This window comes from Schistocerca serialis, chromosome 7 (genome assembly GCF_023864345.2).
Source record: "Schistocerca serialis cubense isolate TAMUIC-IGC-003099 chromosome 7, iqSchSeri2.2, whole genome shotgun sequence".
NCBI lineage: Eukaryota > Metazoa > Arthropoda > Insecta > Orthoptera > Acrididae > Schistocerca > Schistocerca serialis.
Window position 1 is genome coordinate 409,224,599 of NC_064644.1, and position 25,870 is coordinate 409,250,468.

At 38.1% G+C, this 25,870-nt stretch overlaps 1 protein-coding gene across 1 annotated transcript in view; it reads left to right on the forward strand.

Annotated features, from left to right (window-relative positions):
* LOC126412250 (protein PTOV1 homolog) overlaps nt 1–16,023 on the forward strand; it is a 350,177-nt gene extending 334,154 nt beyond the window's left edge. The window contains exon 12 of the mRNA XM_050081748.1: nt 13,554–16,023. The gene's annotated coding sequence lies outside the window, so the exon portion shown is untranslated. The remainder of the gene's footprint in view (nt 1–13,553) is intronic.
* The last annotated feature ends 9,847 nt before the right edge of the window (nt 16,024–25,870 follow it).

A 25,870-nucleotide genomic window follows, 5' to 3' on the forward strand; every position in this document is an offset into this window, starting at 1 on the left:
TCAGAACAATTACTGCGTGCACAGAGGCATTCAAACAATCTTTCGTCCCACACTCCATACTTGAATGGAATGGGAAGAAACCCTAATAACTGGTACAATGGAACATACCCTCTGCCATGCAACTCATGGTAGTTTGCAGAATACGGATGTAAGTGTGGATATAGACGTAAATTAAACTATATACTTTTTCTGATGGCATTGGAAAGAACCTTTGATGAGGATTCGAAAGACATAATTGTCAGTAGTGTTGATCAAATAGTAACAAAGTAACAGCACCACTGAGCACCCTCCCACTATCAGGAGAATATCCCACAAACACGTGCTCTACTGTACCAAATGAAAGCAGACACTCATGTATCATTTGTAGTGCACCTTTGGGCTTGGAGCCTACCAGTCTGTGCTCTGTCAATCAGATGACTTGCTCGTGAAGCAGTTCAAAGTTCCACAATAAGTACAACTGCCGAGAAAGTGGAGACTGTTTTCATGTATGACGAATGTTGGCAAACTGTTAGTAGGGTTGCGCCTTTTTATGCCCAAAGGTATCAGGATGGTGTCAAGCTCTCACAATCTGTCTTTGGAAAATTTTCAAAAAATATTCAAGGAACTAAAAGTGCAAACAATTAAATACAAGAACAAATGAGAGAAGTACAGCTAACATTTTAGCAGCAGTAACACACAATCCACATATTACTACAAGATAGCCTGTGTGTGCAAGTAAGATCAGCTGAAGGAGTGTCCAGAATATTTCATGTACAGCTTCATTCAGTGATTTTCAAAATCATAACAGTAATGGAAATTTCTAGCGTGAGCAATATATAAAATAAAGGAAAGGCAACCACTTACCTATAGTAGAAACACATAACAGAAAACAACGTTCACTCTAGCTTCTGAGCTCCAGCCATTTTTCCAGATAAAGTACACAGTCACACACACACAAAACCAATAGACACCAAAATCTGCATACTCCCATGGCCACAGAAAGACCAAGTATTGACACTTGGTTATTGAATGCAGTTGGCTGTGCTGATGGAGAAGGGGAGGGGTTAGGTGTTGACTGGATAGGAAGGATTCATCGAGATCTCTCATAAATAAGTTGTCATAGGATGATGCCATTTGAGTCCCTATGGCAGTACCACAGATTTGTTTATAGAGGTGCTAGTGGGAAAGGTGCAAATCTTTGGCCAGATGATTCCACAGTGGCACAACATGATGAAAAGAGCACAGAGGATGCAACAAAAAGAGATGTAGGAAGAGAAGTTGTGGGGGGGGGGGGGGGGGGGGGGGAAGAGAAGATAAAAAGGGAGAAAGAAAGGAAGAGAAGAGAGAGGGGTTGGAAAGAGGGGGGGGGGGGAGAGAGAGAGAGAGAGAGAGAGAGAGAAAGGGGGGGATGGATGGATAGATGGATGGATGGTTACAATAGTGCAGTGCCTGTGTTATTCTGATGACAATGCACTGCGGCGACCACAGGCATTACGAAACATATCAGATGGATTTGCAATTGTGAGTAATGACTACCATCAGCTGTAGAATGAAAATTTGTGCCAGACCGGGACTCGAACTCGGATTTCCCGCTTATCGCGAGCGGTTGCCTTACTGCATGATTCATGGCCAGACCCAAACTTCCATATGTTGTCAACCATGCGTCTACAATCTTTACTTGCACATCCATTATGTGCATTCCTGTACAGATCAAACATTGAACTTTCAAGTACAACGTCTGATCGCTATGGAAATACACATAATGGATGACATATAGCAGTTTGGGGTCTGGCCATTAGTCATGCACGGATTGCCAAATGCAACCGCTCACGATAAGCGGGAAATCCAGGTTCGAGTCCAGGTCTGGCACAAATTTTCATTGTCGTCATTCCATTCTACAGCTGATGGTAGACATTCACAATTGTGAGTCCATCTGATATGTAGGATGGATGGATGGTTGGTTGGTTGGATGGTCAGTGGCTGGTGGGTAGCTGTTTAACAGGTTTACTGGTGTCAGAGTAACAGCTGGCAAGGGAGATTTGTTTACAGGTGAATTTGATAGGATATTGTCTATCAGTAAAGATTCTGGTAAGGTTACAGGTATGTTTCGACTCCTGCTTTCTACAGCAAATAAAGTGACTACAGATAATGAGGGTCTAAGGAAGAGGCTTTTTGACATGGAATGGGGTACTATAGGTGGTTGGTGTGCTTGATATGGACAGACATATTTATGGAGCCATCTGAGAGGTGGAGGTTGACATCTAGGAAAGTGACTTAATGAGTTGAGAAGGGCCAGATAAAGCAGATTTGGGAATACATGTTCATGTTATGGAGGGAAGAACATAGGTTGTCCTTACTGCGAGCCCAGAACATGAAAATGACATCAATGAATCTCAACCAGACAAGAGATTTTAGGTGTTGACTGGATAGGAAGAATTCATCGAGATCTCTCATAAATAAGTTGTCATAGGATGATGCCATTTGAGTCCCCATGGCAGTACCAGAGATTTGTTTATAGATTTGATGTTTGAAAGTGAATTAATTGTGGGTTAGGATGTGAGTGGCTAGAAGGATTAGGAAAGAAGAGGCGGATTTTACCTCAGGACGAGATTGGGATAGGTCGTGCTCCATAGTAATTAGGCTGCAAACGTGGGGGTTGTTGATGTACAAGAATGTCACACCCACAGTGACCAACGAGGAGTCTCGTGGTAACAGGACAGGAACTGTGGAGAGATGGTGAAAGAAGTGAGCAGTGTCTTGAATGTATGATGGGTGGTTACGGATAGTAGTTTGGCGAATCTATCAGTGAAGGCAGTGATTTTTCCTGTGGGAGCATTCTACCCAACCATAAGGGATGACTGGTAGGGAAACCTGTGGGATTCAGTTTGTGGTGTGCTGAATAGGTAAAAGGTTGCTGGTGTGAGGAGGGAGTTGGATTCAGGTGTCAGGTTTTGGAATGGACACAAGTCCTCAAGGAGCTGCTTGAGGTTATGTTGAACTTGTGATGTGGTCGTTAGGTTTTTTTGCAGAGGTGTTGGAAAATTGGCGGAGACCCTCAGCCACATAATGACTATGATTCATCAGCTCTGTGATGGAGCCTGTGTCTGTCAAAAGGATAAAGGATAACAGGGGAGATCTGGATTGGGATAAAAGAATAATCAGGTCTGGATTGTTTTTGAGATTGTGGATAGCAGTATGTCCCATAGTAGTGATAGTGGACTCACTGTGGAGACATTTAGGAAAGGAGGGTGAGGCCAGACTAGAAGCGAGAAATTCCTGAAAGATTACTAGAAGATGACTAGTTTGAATGGGAGTAGAATCACGGTTGGAGAGAATCTGGAACTGTTTTAAATGAGGTTCTGTGTGGGATTTTGGTTGGCTGTTGTCCGTGGGGTGTGGGTGAAGAAATGTTTCCACTGCAAAGAAGAAATAAAGAAAAGAAGGTCCCTTACAAGTCTAACATGGTTGACATTAGATTTGGGTCTCTCTCTCTCTCTCTCTCTCTCTCTCTCTCTCTCTTTCTTTCTTTCTTTCATTCCCCTTCCTTCCAATTTCACCTTCAAATTTGTTTCTTTCCTACCCGCTCCCTTTCTCTCCTTCAATATTCCACCCCTCTCCCCCCCCCCCCCCCCCCACTCCCTCCTTCCTGCATCTCTTTTTGCTGTAGCCTCTGTACTCTTTTTATCTTGTTGTGTGGCTGCAGAGTCATCTGTCGAAAGACCTGCCTCTTTCTCTGTACCTCCTCCTTGCATCCTTCCCTACCCCCTACCCTCCTCCACCAGCTCAGGCAGCTGATTTCAGTAACCAAGCATCAATAATTAGTCTTGCTGTGGCCATAGGAGCGTGTGTTTGGGTGTCTGTGTGGTTGGGTGTGTGAATGTGTACTTTAGCTAGAAAAAGAGTTAGTGTTCAAAAGTTAATGTATTTTCTGTTGTGTGATTCTTTGCTTCACACGTTGGTTTACTATAAGTGAGTGGTTGCCTTTCCCTAATTCTAGTACTTTAAAAATTAATGATATTATAACATATTGAACACACTGTGTTGTGATCCTTTTTTAAGGCTCTTCACAATATCCCAGCAAAAAAAAATTACATCGTTCCATAAAAGAAAAAAGAAAAACAAAGTTGATCTCATATTCCAGGGGCTATGAACATTAAAATCTACTTGTTTGCTTCAGAAAATCTGCCACATTATCCACACCTCTATACAGAGTGAATATGAACTTAACTGACAAATTTCGAATGTTACTCGGTGGTATGTTATAGGTATGGGTAAGTTTACTGATGAAGAGTTGACTGATATGTACCTTGTGCTCGAGACCATTGAGTACAGTGGCACAGCAGCACAACAGTACTATGCTGAGGTTTTTCCAACGGTGACAGCAAACATATCACTGTATTTTTGCCTCATTTGACGGTTGTTGTGTCATTCTGTGCTTTGTGTTGTGTATTTTGGTGATTACGAATTACAGGCTTTTTCACTGTTGTAAAGGTAAGTGAAACATGGACGATAAATAGTTTAGACAAGAAGAGAATAGGTGGTTTCGAAATGTGGTGCTACAGAAGAATGCTGAAGATTAGATGGGTAGATCACATAACTAATGAGGAGGTACTGAATAGAACTGGGGAGAAGAGGAGCTTGTGGCACAACTTGACTAGAAGAAGGGATCGGTTGGTAGGACATGTTCTGAGACATCGAGGGATCGCCAATTTAGTATTGGAGGGCAACGTGGAGGGTAAAAATCGTAGAGGGAGACCAAGAGATGAATACACTAAGCAGATTCAGAAGGATGTAGGCTGCAGTAGGTATATATCACTGAACAACCTCTAAAATTTTCTTGGTGGAGTTTTGAGCTCACCTTGCATAGCTACTCATTTTAGATATATTTTGGATGGTGTCTCTTAGCTGCCTCTCATTGTATATAAATTTTAGAATTTTTGATGTGTTTTCATACAATTACCTTCTGAAATTTTCGTGTACATGCTTTCCTTATTGTACTTCCAGATTTGATAATCATTAAATGTGATTTTGATATGATCGTGAAGATTAGACTTTCCTGCAGCTCTGGCATAGAACCACCCATATAAGTTATATACAGCTTGCTTTTACATCTACATGTATATCAGTTCTCTGCAAACCACTGAGAAGTGCATAGCAGAGGGTACATCCCATTGTATCAGTTATTTCAACTTTTTTCTGTTCCATTAACGTATCGAGGATTGGAAGAATGATTGCGTAAATGTCTCTCTGCATGCTGTGATTAGTCTAATCTCATTTCCTAAGGGAGTAATAAGACGGGGGGCTGTAATATACTGTCAGAATAACAAAAAAAAACCTTTGTGAGAATGTTTTCATCAGATAGTTTACCGTACATCTACCTTCAAGACTCTGTCACTTCAGTTCTTTGAGCATGTTTGTGACAGTCTCTCATTGGTTGAGAAAACCTGTGACAGTTTGTGCTGCTCTTCTTTGTATCTGTTCTACATCCCCTGTTAGTCCTATTTCATATGGGTCCCACACATTAGAGCAGTGTTGTAGGATGGTTTGCATGAGTGACTGATAAACAATCTCATTTGTAGACTGATTACGTTTCCACAGTATTTTACCAATAACACAAAGCCTATGTGATCATTCTATTTCTTGTTGCTACAGAGTGTTACACCTAAGTATTTGTATGAGTTTATGGATTTCAGTTGTGACTTGATACTGTAGTCATAGGATACTATGTGTTTTCGTTTTGTGAAGTGCAAAATTTTACATTTATGATCATTTGAAGCACATTGCCAATCTTTGCACCTCTTTCTAATTTTATGTTACTGAATATTTGTGCTACTTCTTTAAGACAGTACTTAATTATAGAGAACTGCATTATCTGCAAGAAGTATTAGGTTACTTATAATATTATCCACAAGGTAATTAATATATAAATAAACAGCAAGAGTCCCTACACATTTCCTGTGGCACACACGAAGTTACTTCTACGTGTGTCGATGACCCTCCATCCAAGATGACTTGCTGTGGTCCTCCCTAATCAAAAATCATTTTAAAAAATTTTCTTTATAGTGACTATATACCACAGAAAGTCCTTCCTATCAGAAATTGTTCCGCTGGGCACTTATCTATTCAGTGTATGGTTAACTCTTCTTTTAAACGTAAGCCATAGTTCCTCAACATGCTCCTATCATGAGCTAAGAGTTTCAAGTTCTTCATTGAGATATGACAAGGACTGTTTCTGTATATAAAAACCGAACATATAAATATTTCTATTTATTTTAGTTGCCCTTTGTACCATGGTAATCACTGTCACTACAACAACTTCTTAGTCATTGATAGCAGTTTCGATGTGGACATCCTCGAAGGGTTCAGGTCCATTTGTTGCAATTAGCTCTAGTGGTCCTCCACTCTTTCAAATATCTGCCCTTGTCCATCTTAGTTTTTAACTTATCTATGTGATTATAAACAAGAGGGAGCACACTAGTTGGAAGCTTCAATTTACTCATCAGTTAGCTGGATCTGCTAGCTAGCGTTATTCTGGTCAAATGACTGTCTTTTCCATTTACATCAGCTGCACTACAAGTAACTCATCTGCTCCTAAGATAGTTCACTGGGCCAAGGACACACCTTGGAACTCAGACTTACTCACTGGTTGACTGGAGCTGTTGATTAGCTCTACTGGTATACCTGTGACTCAAATGATAATTTATCCATTTTATTGGTTACTGAGCTTGTGTCTGTGAGTTATAGTATTTTAAGACAAACAGCAAATAGCCATTTCCATAATTTACTTGAACAACCACACATTAATTACATTTGTGAAAAAGTGTGATATTAACAATATATAAAAGAGCATATATTTCTGTTGCCATGTCAAAAGTGGGCCCATACAGTGCAAATAGTAGTTGTACATCACATAAGCCAATTGTTCTGCCTTTATTCTTTGTAAATGACACTCCAGCTGTGAGTAAAATGTACAGTAAAATTGCCGAATAATGGACATACATGGAGAAAATAAAAATGTCTGCTTTTAAGAAGTGCCCACTATTCAGAGAAAGATAAATATACAGAACACAATACAGTACATGGAAAACTTATCTTTGGTTACGTACAGTACTATGTTAATAAGTCGTCAAACACTAATATAATACAATACTAAAATTTATTTCATGCACTGTGGTAGGTTGGTTTGAAATAATCTTTTTTTCTCTGAACCAGAGTGTCATTTGTAATCATCTTCACAATATGTACCTCAACTGCTAATATTTGAATCCCTCTTCATCATTTTTCACTTAAAAGTATTGTTTCAATTTTCTTACCTCTTTAGCTACCTGCAGACTCAAAAAGTCAAATTCAGTTATGTCACCTTCATCTCAGTCCTATTCTCAACATTGTCACAATGCCCATTTTTATGAAGCTTTTATATGAGTTCACTTAGATTGGTTGATGTAATTTCTGTGAACAGTCCATCACTGATATTGATGTATCCATCAGAGCAACCAAATTCTTCTACTAAAGTACGAAGTTCATGCTCATGTTCCTTGAAGTTGTTTTCTTTGACACATTTGTTGATCACTGAAGCATAGTCATTCAGAATGAATCTTGCCTTCTTGAAACAGCTCCTGATTGTAGTGGATGTTACCTGTTTTAAGGCTGAAGAAATCCACAGAATTGCATCCAATACGACGACAGATTTTCTGAATTCATATCCACATTCAACAATGTTATTTGAGACAAAATATGTCCCAACACCTTTTGTCTGTAAATCCAGTGATCAGCAATGTGAAGGTCAATTTGCCAGCAAACAGATTATTTTCACAATTTTTTGGTGGAGCAACACTATGGGAAGTGAAATATCAATAAAAAAATCACTTTCCTCCTTTGTCTTTCCATTCTTCTATCAAATGACAGCAGCAGTTCAATTTTTATTGCCCTTGTCATGCAAAATCATTTATTAGCATACCATGCCATGTTTAATTTACTTAAGTGCCCTTAAAACGTATGGGCTTTGCAGCCTTACCAATAATTAAAGACCTTTCAGATTCACATATCTTATTAACACACGATACAATGAGTCATTCTTTTGAAATGTTGCCTCCTCAGCAGTTTTCACCTTTTCAAGCCATTATTTTACTGGGAAGAATTCTGAAGAAAAGGCCAGTCTCATCACAGTTAAAAATGTTTGTTTCTTCATAGACCTCACAAGTTCCTGTTACCCTTTTTTGCCAAACTTTCTCACTTCAAAACAGAAACAGTATGCACTTTAATTTGCAAAATATTCAGCTGTTTAGTTTAATTTATATCTGTCTTTTTCTTCCTGTTACTTCCTGTTACTTGGAAGTTTTGATTATTGCTGGGGGAGACATTTCAGTGCCCATGTCCATTAGTGAAAATGCCCACTATATGAAAGAATTTTACGTTAAGGGCTGATGTTATTTTGCAAAGAAATTTTAAAATGTTCGCTATTAAGAGGAGTCTGCTGTTGGAGTGTGTCTGTTATGGGAAGTTTTATTGTATAGTTTTAATTCTTTTACAGAAAAGTACTGTACTATTTTTTCTAATATTTGTATAATCTAAATATGTGGCATCTGTTCTTTCGAACATGTCCAAAAGAAGAGATATCACATATATAATTAAAGCTGTGGATGACCAACTGATCACTTCAGTGCAGATGCACACCTTGCTCAAACTCTTATGGGAGTTGACAAAATGCAATAAGTAATGAGAATAATGGACATTGGGCATTCCACCTGTATTGTGTGGATAAGTTGAGAATTTGGATCTGACTGGAGGCATGCTAGGGTAGTCTATGCAGTTCCAAGACCACTGTGTTTGGATGGCATGATTGCCAAAAGAGCAGACACCATATATGTAATTAAAGGTGAGGACGACCAACTGATCACTTTGGTGAAGATGCATGCCACACTTGAACTCTTATGGTGAGGACGAACCGCTGATCACTTTGGTGCAGATGCATGCCACACTTGAACTCTTATGGGAATTGACAAAATGCTATGAGTAACAAGGATAATGGGCATGGGGCACCCCTCTTATAGTGTATGAATAAGTTGAGAATTAGGGTCAGATGGGAGGCATGCTAGGGTAATCTGTGCAGTTGCGATGACCACTGTGTCCGGATGGCACTGTGGTCAGTGCATCTGTAAAGTAAGCAGGAGACCAGAGTTCAAATTGCAGTCCACTACAAATTTTCAAATTTCCTTGTTGATTTAAATCAGTGTCCACTAGCAGCTAATGTTATTAATTCCTTTGTGTCAATATAATTTAAATAACCAGGCACTATTGCACTTACTAAATAACCACACATAGCACTCAGTACATTCATTCTAAGCATTTTCAGTTTGTGAGTCATACAGAAGCTTAAACTATAGCAACAAAAACAATCAACTTTTGACAAAATAATTTAATTGGATAGATAAAAAAAATCTACTCGCCAAGCAGCAGCAGAACATACACAAAAAAGATGGTTGTAATTAGGCAATCTTTTGGAGCCAGTAGCCCCTTCTTCAGGCAGAGGGGTTGAAGGGGAAAGAAGAGGGGTTAAGGAAAAAGATTGGAGAGGTCTAGGAAAGGGGTAGATTCTGGGAAAGTCACCGAGAACCGCAAGTGAGGGTAGACTTACTGCACAGGATGAGAAGGAAAGACTTTTTCCTTCTCTCAGTTTTTTGCTATCTTCTACTGCCACATCATAGTGGTCAACAAGGGACTGGATGGAAGCCTTGACCCACTTAGCGATTTTACAAAGGACAAGAGTTAACATTTTCTTAAGATCCTCCCAATGAATTACAACCTGTCATTCACTTTTCCTACAACTGAATTTATATGATCATATTCCACTTTACATTGCACTGCACAGTTACTCTTCTGTATTTTGCGGTTTTTACTGTTTGTTGTAATTTTATCACCAACAGTGTAACTGAACAGTAATGAATCTCTTCACCTGGTTATGCACAGACAGTACATTTGTGTGCATTCAGCAGGAACTACAAGTGCCTGTATCAATTGTTGATTCTCTGCAGGTCCTGCTGAATTTTGCTACAGTCTTCAGCTGTAGCAACATTGTATAGATAACTACATAGTCTGCGAAAACCATAATGGAGCTTGCAGTGTTATCCACTAGATTGTTTACATATAACGTAAAAAGTTACAAACCCTGAAATTATCCTTATATATGACCATTTTATCCATTTTAAAACAGCTTATGTTCTGAATGCAAGAAGTTCTGAATACAATCACAAATCTCATCTGACACTTAGTAAGCTCAAATTTATTTGCTAAATGACAGTGCAGATCTGAGGATCAAGGAACACAAGATCCATCCAGTTTGCATCATCTATGGTGCTCTGCACCCCATGGAGGAACTGAGAAAGTTGAGCTTCACAAAATCTGTTTTTGCAGGTTTTCTACAACAGATTGATGTCAGATAGACTGGCCTATGAATGTGAGCACCTGTCCAAACACCCTCTTAAAAATGGGAATGACTTGCAAATCTTTCCTATTCACTTGTTACTCTTTGTTGCTACAATGATCTACGATGAACTATTCCTAGAAGGGGAGCAAGTTTTCACATAAGCCCTGTAGAATCTCCCAAGTATATCATCTCATCCAAGTCCCTTTGCAATGTTGAGCAGTTTACTTGCTTTTCTGTTCTACAGTCTTTTGTCTTAATTCTGTCATTTCGTGTGGCTCTGCAAAGACTGGAAGGATTTGTTCAGAAAATTAAGTAGTTTTGGCTTCTCTGTGTCATCTTCTGTTTCAGTGACAATATGGTCAATGATGGGACTGAGCAGGTGATTTCCACCCACTTACTCACTTACTGACTTAACGTAGCAAACTTTCTAGTATTTTTAGTCAGATTGGTTGATAACATTTACTTTCCAATTCAATGAATGCTTTGTGCAATGTTCTCCTTACTTTCAATTTTTCTTTGTTCAGAATTTGTTTTTAAACTAGATTTTGACTTCACTTAAATCTATGCTGACACACTCTTTGCATTCATAGCAGCTTTCCAACATCACTGGTAAACCATAGTGTGTCTTTTCTGTCTCTCACAACCTCACTCAGTGTATAATTGCCTAAGACACAGTGTACAATGTTTGTGTGTTTTATCCATTTGTGCTCTCTGTCCATATCTGTAGAGCTGAATATTTGTTATAGACTGCTCGGATACATTGCAATTTGTTACCTGTCACTCTTTCTAAATAAAAATAATTTCCTACCTTTCTTAAAATCCCTTGCAACATGAGTAATTACTGATACAATAATGTCCTTCTGATCACTGTGACATTAACTGATTTGAAATGTTTGATGCTGTTAGTTACAAGGAGGTATAAACCATTGTCCTTGGGAGTTAGTTTTCTAGCTATGTGCTCAATGTAATTTTCAGACAAGACATTCAGAACATTCTCGCAGGAATCTTTGTCTCTGGCACCAATTATAACCGCATAACTCCCCGTTCTGCAGCAGTCAAATTGAAGTCTTCTCCAGACAGCAAAGTTACTCATGATATTCCTCAAGTTTTATCTGGGATGCTCTGCCACTATGGCCCCTGAGTCAGGTTGTCTGTAAAAGCATACAATTACTCTGTTTGACCTTCTCTTGATTTACCTTCACCTCTTATTATTTTACATTCAGATTCAGCTATAAATTCACTAGATATTATTGAGTTCTTTACAGAAATAAATATGCCCCTGCCAGTGGTATTTAGCCTATCCTTGTGATATACATTGCAATCTAATTTGGGATTTCAGTGCTATTCACTTGAGATTTCAGCCAGCATTCTGTGCCCAATACTATGTCAACATTATTACATTTAATAAACAAGATCTTAACATGAATGGTGCTCCTAATATCACATTAATCTCTCTAATCTGCAAGAATGAAATTCTCCTCCAAGAGTAATGTCACTGGTCTTTCTCCACTTACAATAGGTAATTCAGCATCTGAGATAAACAAAGAATCATCTGAACTTCTACTTTAGGCCTTCCACTCAGCCCCAAGCAGAGTACTGCGATCAGTTATGGGCATATTGCTGTAAACAGTGAACCATGCTTCCTTCCTGCATGCAAACTACTTATGTTCACCAATTCAGCCAACTGTCTAATCTAAGCTGGAATGACTCATTTGTGCCAACATGAGCTACTGTTTGCAGCTGGTTGTATACACTGTACTCAATAGCTGCTTGTAGAGCCTGCTTTATGTCTTAGATGAGACCTACTCGCAAATACCAAACGCACACTGTCTGTCTTTCCTAATCTGATCTCCGTTTGTCTGAGGGCACAACTACTCACTTAACACTGCAACTTCTAATAACCAGAATTACCCCATGTATTCATCTGGACTTTTCAGGAAAATTGGCCATTGGCCCAACGGATGTGGTATCAGTACTGGGCAGTGCGTCACATCTGTTAAAGTGTAAGGGCACCAGTTCTCAAATTCACCTTCTGCCCAAAGACATACGAACCCACTACTGTCTGCCTGTTATCCTGAAATGAGGAGAAAATGATCAGATGTTGCACACTGGAAGACAGTGACAGCAGAGTTTCCAGGAAATCCCAGTGGTACCTGTAGTGTCACAGCATTCACCACTGATGCCCAGCATGAAAACAGCTCCAGATGGCAGTCTGAAGCCTGTAACTGTGGCCAACACAATTTCCAACTGTTTCTGGATAGTGGCCAATTCACCTTGTGTCTGTACACAACAAGTGCAATACCTGTCCGTTTTCTGGTGTGTAAAAATTACATAAAATCATGAAAAACATGCTCCAACCTAATCAGAGACTAAGAAATGATAAGCAGAACACACAAGAGATAAAACCACCAACTGTGACATATGTCTACAAAACTATGATACACACAAAAAAGAGGAAAACTGGGAATAGATATGTGCTCCAAAGTCAGTGGACACTGCACTAACTATCATAAAAGATTAATAACTGCTATAAACATTTACTGTTCCCTTCTTCTAAGAAGCAGGTAAAAAAATTGTGACACTAAATGATGTCTGCTAACTGATTATAGCTGCTGCAGCTGCATTAATGAAATGCTTTCTTAATTTTAATTGTACATTATTTGCAGTATGGTTCTGTATGAGTTGGAGATGAGCATACACTGAAGCTTATGTGCTGCATATGTGGAGCTGTTTTACAGTATCCATTAATATTATCAAACAAACTTATGACATATAGAAAGTTATCATTTATATGTCATTTCAAATTCAAGAGACTACTCTGAGTGCTTTTTGGTGTCACAAAATAAATCATGTCATGAAAGTTAACTGTGACTGAAAGTTTTAGTGACTTGGCTAATTTTTGTTATGTTACCTAGATAGCTGTTCAAATATCAAAGGGCATAGCAAATGTTCATGCTTAAATGAGTGAAATTAAGGGTACTGCTATACCCCTGCATGCCCTAGTGTGTGTGTGTGTGTGTGTGTGTGTGTGTGTGTGTGTGTGTATGTGTGTGTGTGTGAGAGAGAGAGAGAGAGAGAGAGAGAGAGAGAGAGAGTGAGAGAGAGAGATATTAACAAATAATTCAAATAACATGTAGGTTTTCTGTTACAGGATGAGAAGAGTTCCTGGCACCACGTTTTCTGAAGCATTTGAGTGAATACTGTATCACCATGTATTTCATCAGTGTCAAATAGCTTCTTGTTCATTTTGAGCAACCTTACTGCTTTGCCCAATTTTCGAGTTTCATTAGGAATTTGGGCAAAGAGAAGTTCAATGTGTCTTGAAGTATTATATCGTCAGGGTTCAGCAATCCACACTTCCTTACTGAACAGCTTTATTCCTCTGTGTGAAGACACTTCCTAAATATATTGTCAGAACTATAGGTGATGAAGAAACTAAAGCAAAAAGTCTGTTTCATTATCTTTGTTATCTGTTTTCAAACTACTGTGTGATACTATGTTGTAGTTTACTTTTCATGACAAAATGACACTATCATCTCTCTGACAGTGCAGTAGTTCTCTCTCTCTCTCTCTCTCTCTCTCTCTCTCTCTCTCTCTCTCTGATCTGAAGAATACAGTAACAAATCTAACGTTCATAATTTTGACAAATAATGAATTTTCAAAAGAGGACATAGAAATGTTGAGGTAAGCAGGAGTTGGTATAGAGCGTGTAGTCAAACAGGAAGATTAAAAAGTTTGCACAAAGTAGAGGATTAAACAAAGTACTTTGACATGAATCTAGCATACATAAGTGGCAGTGAAGAGTTTATCCTGAAAGTTATCATTTTTTAATATGGTTTCACTCAGATGGCATCTTTGATCTTGCACACATTGTTGGAGGCTCCACCTTCAGTGCAGTGTCATTCATTTCTTGGCAAATTTCCTCTTTCAGATCATCTCTGATTCTTGAATGGTTCTCTTGGGAAAGTGTAGACTTGAGGTAACCCCAAAGAAAAAGGTCTGGAGCCAATAAACCTGATGAATTAGAAGGCCACTGAATATTGCAATTTTTGCTGGTGAGATGACCAGGAAGAGTGGGTCTAAGTAAACCGTTAATACTGTAGCAGTATGACTTGTTGCACCATCCTGCTGGAACTGTGTTTCATCTGGATCATATGCATTGAGTTCAGGAAGAGAAAATATTACTGATAAATATTTTCTTGGGTTTGGCTTGTTTCTCTTCATACTTATTGATACACAGTTTAGTTCAATGATAGGCTTTGCAAACTTTAGCACATTTCTGTCACCTCTAATTGAAAATTGCTCAGTCCTTTTACAAATATCAATAATCAATAAAATAACCATACATATTGTGAGGCTCACTGCAAACTTTGCCACACTGACACATAGTAACTGTACATTTTAACTACCAGTTATTGACTTACTAACAACGTGACTGTTCTAACTGAATACCAACTGCAGGCTGACTAAAAATTACTTGATGATACATAGATTGTTTCAAATTGTTTTCGTATTTCGACTGACAGAAGCTTTGTACATGAAGCCTGTTTGTAGATGTTGTACGAAAGAAATTTACAAATTGGTAAACTATTAAGCTGTTACATTTGATATTAACATAGAAGACAGGAACATTAAAAGGGACAAATATACAATAGGCAGAGAAATAAGTTTGTTTACCCAAAAGGTGTACAATTAAAAAATGACAGAATTACCGGTAGTGTTTTATGAGACAGCAGTTCAGTGTGGAAGCGGATTCCCTGAGTTCACCAAAAGTTTCTAGAAAGTGAAATTTTCTAATTTGAATAAGTAGCATATTAACAGGTTATCTAAGTGGCAGTATACATTTTTGGCAACAGAAAAATCAGGACTACAAAACTATAGCACTGGATATTTTGGAAAAAAAATTCATTTTAAGATTTGAACACTCTGGAACACGAAAATTATGAATATGAATAAATTTTCAAATAATGCATTTTCAGAAAGAGTAAGACATTTGTTGAAAAGAGGAGAATGAGGGCTTTTGATTGAGCTATTGCAATCCAAAAACAAACAGTTTTTATCACTTTAGAATTCTGAAATGCACAAGTCCTATAGGTATCATAAATTATGAATATTTCTTTAAATAAATGTTTCCATGAGAACTAAATATATTGTTAGCATCATTAGTATGAAAACTATCATGTGAATAATAAAGCTTTATGAAATGTAGCATGAATAAGAAATTAGTTACTTTATGGAAATATTGTATATGTGCCAGTAGTGAAAAAATAACTGAAGAGGAAAAATAATCTGTTGAAATCCATAGTCGTTCAATAACAAGTAGGATGAGCCCACCTTACCCTATTATACACTGCTTCTCAACAAAAGTAAGTTGTAAAGTAGAATAGTAGATAGTAAATAGTAAAGTAGGATAGCTGACTTCAGACTCATTGAGATAGGCATGTGCATGAATATTTTCTCTTCTGATTTGCTGAAACATATTGTAGCCATTCAACTTCATAGTTTTTTATGGATAACCCGTAATGTACCTCCCTCACCAGTACCAACTATGAACTGACTGAAATCAATTTACAGAATTTGTATATCCTGAAAAATAAATAAATTGTGTATAATCTCATTTTTGTATGTCTGAAAAAGAGAAATAAAGATTTTGCTTCCTTACACTGGCTACTTTACATTAAGCATTTCATTACATGCATGTGACTCACTGCTCAGTTACACAATGTGATTCATAAATTATAACAAATTTTAAAATTCCAGAAATCACTCTCTGACAGCATGTTGTTGTTGTTGTGGTCTTCAGTCCTGAGACTGGTTTGATGCAGCTCTCCATGCTACTCTATCCTGTGCAAGCTTTTTCATCTCCCAGTACCTACTGCAACCTACATCCTTCTGAATCTGCTTAGTGTATTCATCTCTTGGTCTCCCTCTACGATTTTTACCCTCCACGCTGCCCTCCAATACTAAATTGGTGATCCCTTGATGCCTCAGAACATGTCCTACCAACCGATCCCTTCTTCTGGTCAAGTTGTGCCACAAACTTCTCTTCTCCCCAATCCTATTCAATACTTCCTCATTAGTTATGTGATCTACCCATCTAATCTTCAGCATTCTTCTGTAGCACCACATTTCGAAAGCTTCTATTCTCTTCTTGTTCAAACTATTTATCGTCCATGTTTCACTTCCATACATGGCTACACTCCATACGAATACTTTCAGAAATGACTTCCTGACACTTAAATCTATACTGGATGTTAACAAATTTCTCTTCTTCAGAAACGCTTTCCTTGCCATTGCCAGCCTACATTTTATATCCTCTCTACTTCGACCATCATCAGTTATTTTGCTCCCCAAATAGCAAAACTCCTTTACTACTTTAAGTGCCTCATTTCCTAATCTAATTCCCTCAGCATCACCCGACTTAAGTAGACTACATTCCATTATCCTTGTTTTGCTTTTGTTGATGTTCATCTTATATCCTCCTTTCAAGACACTGTCCATTCCATTCAACTGCTCTTCCAAGTCCTTTGCTGTCTCTGACAGAATTACAATGTCATCGGCGAACCTCAAAGTTTTTATTTCTTCTCCATGAATTTTAATACCTACTCCGAATTTTTCTTTTGTTTCCTTTACTGCTTGCTCAATATACAGATTGAACAACATCGGGGAGAGGCTACAACCCTGTCTTACTCCCTTCCCAACCACTGCTTCCCTTTCATGTCCCTCGACTCTTATAACTGCCATCTGGTTTCTGTACAAATTGTAAATAGCCTTTCGCTCCCTGTATTTTACCCCTGCCACCTTTAGAATTTGAAAGAGAGTATTCCAGTCAACATTGTCAAAAGCTTTCTCTAAGTCTACAAATGCTAGAAACGTAGGTTTGCCTTTCCTTAATCTTTCTTCTAAGATAAGTCGTAAGGTCAGTATTGCCTCACGTGTTCCAGTGTTTCTACGGAATCCAAACTGATCTTCCCCGAGGTTGGCTTCTACTAGTTTTTCCATTCGTCTGTAAAGAATTCGTGTTAGTATTTTGCAGCTGTGACTTATTAAGCTGATAGTTCGGTAATTTTCACATCTGTCAACACCCGCTTTCTTTGGGATTGGAATTATTATATTCTTCTTGAAGTCTGAGGGTATTTCGCCTGTTTCATACATCTTGCTCACCAGATGGTAGAGTTTTGTCAGGACTGGCTCTCCCACGGCCGTCAGTAGTTCCAATGGAATATTGTCTACTCCGGGGGCCTTGTTTCGACTCAGGTCTTTCAGTGCTCTGTCAAACTCTTCACGCAGTATCATATCTCCCATTTCATCTTCATCTACATCCTCTTCCATTTCCATAATATTGTCCTCAAGTACATCGCCCTTGTATAGACCCTCTATATACTCCTTCCACCTTTCTGCTTTCCCTTCTTTGCTTAGAACTGGGTTTCCATCTGAGCTCTTGATATTCATACAAGTTGTTCTCTTATCTCCAAAGGTCTCTTTAATTTTCCTGTAGGCGGTATCTATCTTACCCCTAGTGAGATAGGCCTCTACATCCTTACATTTGTCCTCTAGCCATCCCTGCTTAGCCATTTTGCACTTTCTGTCGATCTCATTTTTGAGACGTTTGTATTCCTTTTTGCCTGTTTCACTTACTGCATTTTTATATTTTCTCCTTTCATCAATTAAATTCAATATTTCTTCTGTTACCCAAGGATTTCTACTAGCCCTCGTCTTTTTACCTACTTGATCCTCTGCTGCCTTCACTACTTCATCCCTCAAAGCTACCCATTCTTCTTCTACTGTATTTATTTCCCCCATTCCTGTCAATTGCTCCCTTATGCTCTCCCTGAATCTCTGTACAACCTCTGGTTCTTTTAGTTTATCCAGGCCCCATATCCTTAAATTCCCACCTTTTTGCAGTTTCTTCAGTTTTAATCTACAGGTCATAACCAATAGATTGTGGTCAGAGTCCACATCTGCCCCTGGAAATGTCTTACAATTTAAAACCTGGTTCCTAAATCTCTGTCTTACCATTATATAATCTATCTGAAACCTTTTAGTATCTCCAGGGTTCTTCCATGTATACAACCTTTTTTCATGATTCTTAAACCAAGTGTTAGTTATGATTATGTTGTGCTCTGTGCAAAATTCGACCAGGCGGCTTCCTCTTTCATTTCTGTCCCCCAATCCATATTCACCTACTATGTTTCCTTCTCTCCCTTTTCCTACACTCGAATTCCAGTCACCCATGACTATTAAATTTTCGTCTCCCTTCACAATCTGAATAATTTCTTTTATTTCATCATACATTTCTTCAATTTCTTCGTCATCTGCAGAGCTAGTTGGCATATAAACTTGTACTACTGTAGTAGGCATGGGCTTCGTATCTATCTTGGCCACAATAATGCGTTCACTATGCTGTTTGTAGTAGCTTACCCGCATTCCTATTTTCCTATTCATTATTAAACCTACTCCTGCATTACCCCTATTTGTTTTTGTGTTTATAACCCTGTAGTCACCTGACCAGAAGTCTTGTTCCTCCTCCCACCGAACTTCACTAATTCCCACTATATCTAACTTCAACCTATCCATTTCCCTTTTTAAATTTTCTAACCTACCTGCCCGATTAAGGGATCTGACATTCCACGCTCCGATCCGTAGAACGCCAGTTTTCTTTCTCCTGATAACGACATCCTCTTGAGTAGTCCCCGCCCAGAGATCCGAATGGGGGACTATTTTACCTCCGGAATATTTTACCCATGAGGATGCCATCATCATGTAATCATACAGTAAAGCTGCATGCCCTCGGAAAAAATTACGGCTGTAGTTTCCCCTTGCTTTCAGCCGTTCGCAGTACCAGCACAGCAAGGCCGTTTTGGTTATTCTTACAAGGCCAGATCAGTCAATCATCCAGACTGTTGCCCTTGCAACTACTGAAAAGGCTGCTGCCCCTCTTCAGGAACCACACGTTTGTCTGGCCTCTCAACAGATACCCCTCCGTTGTGGTTCCACCTACGGTACGGCTATCTGTATCGCTGAGGCACGCAAGCCTCCCCACCAACGGCAAGGTCCATGGTTCATGGGGGGGGGGGGGGGGTCTGACAGCATAAAAGACCAATATCAAACACATGGAAAGAAAATATTATTTTTGGTCACTGAGAACATTACATAATTTAAACTGCTTATCAAAGTATTATTTAATTCATTATTTAGTGTGAATAGTGGAGAAATATTCTGATAGTTGTCATGTGAACTGTCTGGCGATTGATTAATTGTGAACATCAGAGTAGTGATGTAGAGTATTAGTGCCTGAATGTTGACTGTAAATGGAAGTTATAGATTTTAGTTTTTAGATCATTTTAAATATTTTTTTTAAATTACACCTCATATGAAACTGAGTCTCGTAGAATGTAACTATTGTTACTCTGAAAGAATCTCTAAATTTCCATATCAGTTGGTGTATGGAAAACGGCTTCATTAACTTGCAGGTTGATACATAGTTTTAAACATCTGCAAAACATACACATGAGACTAGCCCCGCAACAGCAAGTAAGCACAGATATGACATGTGGCACACTTCCGAGGATGGGAATGTATTCAGTAGACCATCCAGGCCATTAAGACGTATTTTAAGCTTCATGTGGATCAGTGCATACACTACACCACGAAACTTACACCAGCTAACAATATGTGAAAGATCTATCAATAAGCACTGCACTTCAGTTGAGAGATAATGTTAAGATTTAAATAATTATTTGCGAATGTGTTAAAATGTGGCTGCATTAAGGCAGTTGCTTGAAAATTGTTCTGAATTAGAAATCACAATGTGATTGTGGCATTAAATAAGGATGGTTTTAGCTATCTTGACATCAGCATTTTAATTTTTTAATTGGCCTCTATTTAAATAAATATTGAAAATCACATTTTTGTTGCCCTTAGAAGCCATTAGTTAGGCAACCTTCAACTAGGACTGGTTTATATGCCCCAGGATAGTCACTTAGTGATATAGATATGCTGAGATCACAGCGTGACTTTTGATTCATTTTTTCAAGGTCTAACACAACTGGAAATAATAATTGAAATAATAATTGTGAGAAAACTGGATTTGATATCTGTTAAATTATGAAATAGTTGAGAACTTTTTGAAAATTCCCAAAATGTTTCAAGACCTTAATTTAAATTAGGCTCAAGCCTACTGAAAATGTATTCAAGAGAGAAAAAAATGATTACAGAGAATTTATCATGGCCAGTAAGTAAGGGGGGAGCTGCTGAATAAACTCTGCCATAAAGACTGGGATAGATATATATGGGCACTGTCTCTTCATTCTTTACCTGTAGCAATCTCTTAAGAGCTAATGAGTTTCATAGGTTTTTATGAGAAATATAATGACATATACTCAACAAAGTGCTAACAACTTCATAAAGACTTGTTTTTCTATTTTAATTTGTTACTTATTTTTCTATTTTAATTTGTTACTTAAAATAGAACAAATGGAGTAAAGTGGACCCAAAAATCAGGTAAATCATTTTTTTAGGATTTAAGTAGGTTGATATCAGTTAATTTCATGTACAGATAAGTTTTTTTCTACTGAAAATAATTAGAAGAATGTAGTTCAAAGAAAATTGTTGGTGTCATTAAAGGTATTATACAACTTGAGAAATTATGTAATGTTGGAAAATGTGGTTCTCTGTTTTCTAGCATTTATCCTATTGTACAAGATACGGTATTTTTTGTGATATGGCGAATTTTTTTTTTTTTAATTATTTTCTCGTGGGATGCCCCGTCACCACACTGATTAGCTAACCCACAAACCGTAAATCACATGTGCGATCTATATCTGAATTGTATCAACTATGTTCTGTGTGTCACCATACTGCAACTGTTTGTGGATAGTGTTTTTTGAGGGGAGATTGGGAATCAACACTGCATTTGTTTAAGGCTCAAAATCATGAAAAGTTCAATTTTTACTTTTTTGCGTTTTCTGAATCTGCAGACTATTACCTTTTAATAGATATATAATTTATTCAATTCCGAAGACTACAACTATTTTTAAATTTTTTTTGAAATGTGTTCTACATGGGCGTGACCCACTGTGGCGCTGTTAAACTGCTGTCAAATGGTGTTATTATTAACGTCCGTGTTCATCAGGTACATTTTAGTGATGTGAGATAAAGTATGTGTTGTGGCTAACCTGTGATGGTTCAATATATATCGCTGGTGTGATTGTCGATTGTTTCATGTTTATTTACTCTGTCGTTATCTCGAAAATATTCGTAATTAATTCTGTTTCTTGAGTCTCTGTTTTGTTGAAGTATAATAATGAGTAAAAGTAAAGTTATTAGAAATCCTCTGAAGGCTTTTAAGAAAAGGAGAAATGTTGGAAAGCCAAAGGTATGTGTTATTCCTGTAAACAATAAAGACGATAACCAAGTGAGTGAACCTAACCTCTCAAGTACACCTGCCCATAGCAGTCAAAGTGGGAAAGAAAATACTTCACAAAAGAAGCTTGGTGCAATGAGTGAAAACTATGAATGTTTTATGGGCGAATCGGATGTGAATGAAATATTTGATATGTCGGTTCTCGAAGGAATTTTTTCAGGAATTTTTTCAAACTGTGTAAGATGTATTCATTGTAGTGAAGTTGGTCTGGAACTCTCCATAATAAAGCACGTAGGACTTGCTAGTGAAATACAACTGAAATATGATAAGTGTTCATACATGACCACCTTTTGGAACAGTGTTGCAGTAACTGCAACTGAAGAAAATTGTAGCAAAATCTACGAACGCAACAACGAGCGATGCTTGCTTTAGACAAGGAACGCCTTCGGGCTGCAGACAGGGCTGTAAAGAGTCTAGAAATACAAGCAAGAGTAAACAGGAGGAGGAACAAGAGGAAGCTGGAGGAGGAGTTTGCAGAGGATGAAGATAATCCATCCTATGGACCTGGAATGCACTAAAAAGTTAATCCAATCTTTGTCGCTCGATTCCCAAAACTTTTATTTTCTCATACTAATTACATGTTTTCTAAGGATCTTCCAAACATATTTGTTTCAAACTTTCAGTGAATGTTACACAGTACCTTCTGCATAATTTAACACAGCCTTTTTCCAAAAAACTGTATATTTTTGAATATATAAATAAAAAATTGCAAAAAAATGTTGTGAATTTTCATTACAATTGAAAAAAAATCGTCTTTAATAACTGAACTAAAATTTTGTAAAATCCCTGTGTTAAGTTATAGCCCATATTCCAATAAATAATCTGTAAAAAGTTCAACTTCCTACCTCAAATACTTTGTGAGGAAAGATGTAATTTATAAGCGTTATTTTAACATTGCAAGTATAGGGCATTCCGGAGCCCCTTAAACAAGTGGGAAAAACTGCCTAAAAAAAGAAATTCACTCTCCCACTATTTGCCAGAAGTTAGCAAAGCCTGTAAGAGTTGATATGACAGCTGGATTTCCACAAGGATACAGCATTTCATTTATCTTTCTGTTAGTTATTTTCTACCTCAGTACAATTTTAGATGTGACAGCAGTTTATAATCTCACTATACATGCTCATATCAGAGTTAATAAGTTGGTGGATTACAATAACGATTAAGCAAAAGAAGCAGGTATAAACCTATATAGACGGATGTGAATTTTTATAAAGGTCAGAGTAAAGAAAGATTGTGATCCAAGGTAGAGATTGCCAGATATTTGGATCCTGATTGAGGATAATAATCTAAATTCACAGTAGCCAACAGTGGTTCTGACAAGCTGTTGTCACACAAGAGGGCATACGCACACACAAAAAGTGCAAGTCAGCATGGCAGGAGTTCAGCCTGTGGCATCTGGAAGACTGGTGTAAGAATAAAAGTACGTTGTAGTTTGCAGGGGCAATGAGCCTCAGCTACAACCAGTTGTAACTCTACAAGAAAGTGCAGAATGGAACTGAAAAATAGCCCATCATAAAATTATGTATTGTCAGGAGCTGGTGAAATTATTTCACTTATCATACTGAGAATGTTTCCATTGGAGCAATCAAGCTGGCCTATTAAATTATGTTGGAGATTAATATTCCTATTCTGAAATTACTGCAACCCAGAAAGATTAGCAATGGGGGCAATCACCATTATTCAGGAGAATGAATCACATGTTGGAAGAGGTTAGATGTGACATGAATGGCAGATCCACTGCTATGGCATAATAAGCTTTGATTTTGCTCAGGTTGAGTAGACAATGTCTAATTAAGAACAGATGCATGGGCAGTTGGTGTTGATAAGGTATAGTGACAATTTACACATACTAATATGATACTAGCTAATGAGAAAAGCTAATATGAGATACCTCACTCCAACTCATGTTGGGAAGTGGTATATGTGGGCTATCTAGTTGTTTACTGCCACAGTGTTGTGATTATATTGTCGTTGATGACCTCTGGGTTGAGGGGTGGGGGGGGGGGGGGGGGTTTACATTATGTGTTTTACAGAATATCATGGTATTAATTGCCAGCATGTCTAATGCTAGCCTGGTGCTGTGGTCTTAAGTCCTGCATGGCAGAGAGCATAAATCCTTTGCCAAACAGTATAGTAATATTGTGGCAGCTTAAATTGTAAGTTCATATGTGTGTAACTGTCTCATTTAGGTTGGTAGTTGTTGGGTCCTGAGTGTGGGTTTTGCCAAGGACTGAGTGACAGGGGTTCATGTTCAAGGAAATTAAATTGGTTGACCTGAATGAGAGGAGGACCTGATTGTCTGATTTAAATTTCCTGAGTTATATGTAGGTGATTGGAGAATAAGCACTCAAAAGATACAGTTAACCTTTATAAGTTTATTTCGAATATCAGTTTACAGAATGAGTTTCCTAGCTGCGGTGTCTCCGTCTTAAAGACAAATCCTTACCTAGAGACAATTATGGCATATCACTGTTCCATCTGCTAACCAAAATCCTCGTATATATCAGAGATCAACAGAGCATTGTAGCTATCTAACTCCACCCTGTAACTCTGACTACACCCCACCAGCCCTGACATGATGTCTTGTTGGCTTCACATCACCTTATTGGCTGTCTTGATTATTCTCCAGATATCCTTCAGAGGCTGTGTGGAGAGGATAGGAAGCCTTTCCATACCTACATCTACGTGTATACTCTGCAAACAACTTGGAGGAGCCTGGCAGAGAGTACATCCCATTGTACCAGTTATTAGGGCTTTTTCCTGTTCCATTCATGTATGGAGCATGGGAAGACTGGTTGTGTGAATGCCTCAGTGCATGCAGTAATTATTCTAATCTTGTTCTCAAGATCCCTACATGAGCGATGTGTAGGGGATTGTAATATATTCCTAGAGTCATCATTTGAAGCTGGTTCTTGAAACTTTGTTAATGTCTTGGGATAGTTTACATCTATCATCAAGAGTCTTCCTGTTCAGTTCCTTCATTATCTCTGTGACACTCTCCCAGGGATGAAACAAACATGTGACAATTCATGCTTCTCTGTATATGTTCAATATCCCCTGTTAGTCCTATTTGTTATGGGCCCCACACACTTCAGCAATATTTTATGATGGGTCACACGAGTGATCTGTAAGCAATCTCCTTTCTAGACTGATTGCACTTCCATAGTATTCTACCAATAAACTGAAGTCTGCCACCTGCTTTACCCACGACTGAGTGTGTGTGATCATTCCATTTCATATCCCTACAAAGTGTCACACCAGACATTTGTTTAAGTTGGCCAATTCCAGCAGTGACTCATTGATGTTAGGGTTATAGGATACTATGTTTTTCGATTTTGTGAAATGCACAGTTTTACATTTCTGAACATATAAAGCAATTTACCAATCTTTGCACTACTTTGAAATCTTATCAAGTTGTGAATGTATAGTTATGCAGTTTCTTTTGGATAGTCTTCATTATAGATGAATGCATCATCTGCAAAAAGGCTGATATTACTGTTAATATTGTCTGCAGGGGTCCCCTATATGCTATGGAATATGTACTAAGCCTTCCAGCTTTTCAAGGCCCCCTTTCTTTCTCTCGTGTAAGTTTTCGCTCTCTGTCTCACAGTTATTGCCTAAAGACCTTGCTTCATTAATTCTGCCACCTTATTCATCAATTAAGGCCTTTGGCTCATCAATACTGTCACCTTATTCAATCTTTTGTCACTGCTGTGCTTCATTAATTCTGCCACATTGTATATCATTTAAGGCTTTTGCCTCATTGATTCTGTCGCCTTATTCATCCTTTAATCACCTAAGGAATTCACCTCATAAATCTTGTCGAATGACTTATTTTTTATAGATCTGCCACTTCATTGTCCTGCGTTTCTGTGGCCCGACGTGTGGCCGTGTGGCCAATTTGGTTTCTGCCATACCAAACTTCCATTTTTAACTAACTTTCAGTATCATTTATAGAACTTATCATATATGGTTCCACAGTGATTACAATATTTTGTCTTAAAGAGAATACGTCGGCGTTACAATTTTTGTACATTACATTA